Source organism: Choristoneura fumiferana, chromosome 17 (assembly GCF_025370935.1).
Source record: "Choristoneura fumiferana chromosome 17, NRCan_CFum_1, whole genome shotgun sequence".
NCBI classification, from domain to species: Eukaryota; Metazoa; Arthropoda; class Insecta; order Lepidoptera; family Tortricidae; genus Choristoneura; species Choristoneura fumiferana.
Window position 1 is genome coordinate 10,062,183 of NC_133488.1, and position 5,364 is coordinate 10,067,546.

Below are 5,364 nucleotides of genomic sequence, written 5' to 3' on the forward strand. Positions count from 1 at the left end.
TTTAATTCATTAAAAAAAAGGATTGTTTCTTTTCAGTACAATTAGCTAAAGGATTTAAGGTAGTTGCCCTCCAGGGCCCATTGATTTTTTCCAGCCTGTATAATTATGAAATAACGATGCTTTACTTTGAGACCTATGTATATTAATTATTCGGTAACATATTTATTTTTTCTACTGCCCACAACTAGTATTATTATTTCGCTCCAAGATTACCTAATGTTTTTGTATAACTACTATTAATTTGGTAGGTAGGTACGAGTAAGATCATTAGCTTTTCAGGATGGTGTGCTTCTTTGAACTCTGGGATTTTGTCTTGTCTTTAAATTAAATTCAAATAGCGATAGTCTTTCAAAGCCGTGTTAGGTGCAGTACTAACTTGTACAACTTATTAGATTCACCACTTTAAAGGGCAGCTAGCCAGTAGGTACATGGAATTTTTCCGCTCGATGAAACATTCTTCTGGCACCAGATAGATAAGTCACGTGCGAGCAAAGCATTGCATTTGCCATTGTGAATAATGCAAGGGGCACGTGCGCTACTCCACTCCAGTCGTGATAGAATGCTTTAGTGTTGTCGCGTTATTGCGAGAAACACTGTAGGGATCTGAAGTGTGCGCGGATTCCTGCGAAATCCTTTTCGAAAAAACGGAATGCAAATTAAAGTCGATTTACTTTTAAGTATAACAGCTAGCTACGAGTATATGGCTGAATTAAGAGCCAGTTGAATTATGAAAGTCACTATAGGTAGATTTTTTAAATCTTATACTCAAGTTTATGTTTCGGAATCACTGAACAAATTAGAACGAAAGGCGTTTTAATTGGCTGCACAGGGCTGCAGAGGTCGAAACGATTTGTTACGCTTTCATTAATATGAACAGAAATCCCATGTTATAATCACATGAGTGGTCTGCATAGCTCTAAAAATAATCAAATAAAAATACCAACATTTGTATGCTGCGAGAGTGCACTACGAGCGCAGCAAAGCCCGAGTTAATGTAGGAAACCTGGGCTTAAGCAAGTTGTTCAAGTCACAAGTTGAGAACTGCTTTATTATTCAATATTAAATTCAACAGAGGAAGGACTGAGGCAAGTTCCTTAACTAAATATTTGAAGTTTTACTACACCGCGTCGCCGGCCGGGAGTAGTGTTAAAATCGACCTTGGTAATTCTGATACCGTCATCCTTTACAAATGTTTCGTAACTTGAGGCAACCATTTGCATATCATGTATCGAGCACTTTCTCATTGAATTACATTATGCTTTGCTGTCGAGCGAAGTACCTAATCATATCTTTTCCCACAGGAACTCCGTCAAGGTTCAGCATTATACCCCGTCTCGTTCTTACTTCGCTACGAATTCGTAGACGTGAGCGAGCAAGGACAACCGCTAGTCGATTCCCAGTCCGCCTGCGACAGAATTTTCAAATCGGCTCAGACGTATTCAGGAAGATTTCAATCCCCGAGAGCTATTTTCTATTATGGTCGCGGGGGCGCACAGAATCTCACTTGTATCTTACGGTACGGTTAATGATTTCTCGATACAGCTAAAATATAATTTTACTTATTGAAACAATATTATTATGATTATATTTATTTGCAGATTTGAAGCAAAACAAAAAGAAAGAATCCAATTAACGTTCACAAGTAGTTTCTTTGGAAACAAACATTGTAGTTCATACAAAGACTCCCGAACTGGCCGCTGGAAATGTGATAGGCCTGCGAAAAGAACAATTGGGGGTGAAGGCTTCGCACAGATTATTATTACCGAGTATCCTTGGGAAGGAGTGCCTATTCAAAGGGATTGTCTGTGCACAAATCGATCCGAACCTCTGACTATACATACTTTGACCGCTCCAGTAGTAGAAATTAATTTCACTGTCACTATGATGAACATAACTGAAGATTATGATGATTTCACGTTTGACGGCGAATATAAGTTTGTTCCTAGCGGACCAGGTGATGAAACTGTCTGTTCTACTGGCTGGGGAGAGAGAAGATTAAGAGGCAGCAGTGGAGAGATCAGGTTATTTGACAAAAGACAGACGCCATCAGCCCCAGAAATAGTTGGGGACAGACATGTTATATCAGAAAGTGTCAGAGCAGAAGTAGCATGTGTTCATAGACCGTGGCTTATTGAGCCCGGCGGAGATGAAGTCACCCCAGTACAAGGCAGGTACTTATACCTTAAAGTGCCTGGGTTTGAAGTCACGCCAGCGACATCGTTTTGCCGTACTCCTAATAGACTTTTTATTTATGAGGCCCGAGATACATCTCAGCCTCACGAGATATGTCCGATGGACCAAACTTTATAGAATTATTTTCGCCTGGATGGAACTCAACTCAAACACCTTTGGAAACTTCTTTAAAACAACACGCCCGAAGCTATGTTATTGATTTTCTGCAACATGAGCCAGCGGATTATTCGATTAAATGGATAGAGGTAATGAAGCAACCTTTGTTCGAACATGATCCGGATTCTAATGTCATGCCTCACTCTGTTTCGTTGGAATGTCGATACAAGTAAGTTTTAATGTTTAATATTCGTTTATTTACAAATAGTTCATTTTAATCTATTGGAAGTTGTCATCAATATTTTGTTTTTACTTTTTTGTAGCTGTCCTGAACTCAACGCATGCATTCCACTGTCTTTGTGGTGTGATGGAAGCCCACACTGTCCATCCGGCTACGATGAAGATGATTCGAACTGTTCCTTCCGTATAACTCTGCCACCCCATACGTAGCGGCGGCGGCTGGTGTCGGTCTACTCCTGTGTGCTATCACAGTAGCCCTTTGTGCATGCCGAAGGAGACGAAGAAAAGACAAAGAGTTCAAAGCTAGGTTAGACGACGCTTTACCACCGGAAGAAAGACCCTACGATCGAGCAAAAACAAACGGTGTGCCAGAAGGCACTCGCCAATACGCAACTGTGCAAAAATACGCCACTATAGACAAATACAGCTTAAGTCAAAAGTATTGCGCGGGTCTGAACGACGCGAGGTATTACGACGAGGTAGCACAAAGGGATAAGCTCGCAGATACAAGGTACGCTAGTTTAGGTCGCGCCGGGCGAGGCACGCGCGACAGCTCTCGGGGCAACGGCTCCAGAAGGGCCATGCCCGATCTAGGCTATCCTGATCTTAAGGACAATTTCTGTTGACCCTCTCCGGATCTTATAGAAACAACTGTATAGTGGAAAGCAATTTATAATAACTAAATAAATGTGTTTCTTGTGTATAATTATGAAGAAGACTGATTTGGCAAAAGTGCCTCTAATATTTGGCGGATCTTAAGAAAATAACGATCATGAAACTGTGCTTTTAAAAAATTTAATCATTGTAACAATAAAAAACAGATACTGGCTTCGGACATTTATGAAATTACATTTAAATTAAGACCATAGTGTTCTTTCCTTTGGGGCTAAATGTAAATAATATTGAAACTAAAATGCCGTGTTCATTAAAATTAATTATCTGCAACTAGGTAATTAATTGTGCAATATAAATGTTTAAGAAATTATGTTAAATAAGTTTTTTCCTGAAACTGATGAAATTTCTAATTAATTTTATTTTGATTATTGGATAGAACTGTGTACCCAAATAACATATCTAAATGTATATAAAATGCTTGACAATACAGTTTTAAGATACAATGTAAACAGTTCATTATTGAAGAGTGAAAATAGCGAGCGTATGAAGTGTGTGGACATAACAGTAGTTTAATTTAAATGTCTTCTGTAAATGCGGTTGCGGTGAGCTTATTCTCATCATCTGTCTTTAAAATTAAATTTTAATTATATTATTTAATATGTTCATAGATAAAACAACTTGTTCGTTAACTACATCAAGTATTAAAGCAAAATAATGCGCTGACATAAACATTTTTAATTAAAGTATGGCCTTACACACAAAAATCTAACTTTATTGTAAGTAAGACCAGTATTGTTTAAGTTTATTGAACAGAGGTTTTTTGTTTAAATCATGTTTTGTTGTTTTTCTTGTATTTCGGGTTGGTTTAAAAATTTGCAAGACATTTATCACTTAAACATTTGAAATGTTTGCTTTCTTATTCACTATGTTTACGTCTGAAGGATTATATGCTGTCATCAATATTTATGTCTCATATTAATTATAGATACAAATAGTTACTATTATTGGTTGGCTAAGAATATTTAAGACACAGGCAGGAATCCTTTGTACTATAATATCCCACTATATTATATAAGCCAATATTTTTTCAATAGTAGAAAAAAATATTTGGAAAAGGGTCCATCAACTTATTCTTGTACCTCGTTACCATGGTTACGTTCCCTGGACAACTATTTAAAACCACGAGTTTGTACATGTTTTCTCTGCTTAAAATTCATCGATTATAATTTTTTGTCATAGTTACAAGCTCATTTTTTATAGACTATCTCCTAAGCATATTAGTCGCATATATCAAAGCAGTTTTTTAAGAAACTCTGTCACTGTTGTCTCTTGGACAACGGGACAGAATAACAAACAACAAAAAGTTGATTGACCCAAAACATAACTTACATGCCTGTAAGTACTGTTAATGTAATAAATAAAATATAAAATGAAATGTGATATAGGTTGTAAAAACAGTAGATAAGCGTTCGCAAACTGTATAACGTAATATTAAGGTAATTATTTTCCTTGTGTACAATATAGCGATAACATAACTAATATTACAAACAATTGTGAATAAATTATCGACTAAGATTTTTAAAAGTCTGTACTTATTTCACGGTAAAAGGAAAATTAAAGTCATTTCTAAAAATTACAAGGAATTCATTGTTTCATTTTCATGTACCTATATAATATGACATACCTAATGTTTAAAAAACAATACAATAATCGAAGCTATAAGGGTACGTCCCAAATGTAATAGTGGGTATGTAAGTATGCAAACAATTTTTGTACACTCACAATTGATAAAATAAGTAAATAGTAAGTACTATGACTGGTATATACATGTCTTAATTCATCTGGAATTATTGTCAATCTAAATCTATAACAGGGAACCATGATTAACCGGTAGACAACACAATAGCCTGGTAGCAAAACCTAAATCACTGAAGCTAGAAACTTAAAATTTGACTGACCCTTGAGTAGGTATCTATAATAGTTTCATTAGGTTCTTTAATAAATTCCTATGGCAGATAGTTCTGGTCAGGTCCATGAAACATTGTCAATAGAACTAACCTATTTTTTCATCAGAGCATATACTTGCTAGCAAATACTTGTCAAAGGCGTTTTTTTTTTCAATAGCTGGTATGTCACAGGATATCGCTGCTTCTGCACTTCTCGTGTAAACTCTTATTTCATTTGCACTAATTATTCACAAAATGAAAGAAATCGACGCAG

At 36.2% G+C, this 5,364-nt stretch overlaps 1 pseudogene; it reads left to right on the forward strand.

Annotated features, from left to right (window-relative positions):
* The first annotated feature begins 1,295 nt into the window (after nucleotides 1-1,295).
* LOC141437170 (uncharacterized) lies at nucleotides 1,296-4,103 on the forward strand (annotated as a pseudogene).
* The last annotated feature ends 1,261 nt before the right edge of the window (nucleotides 4,104-5,364 follow it).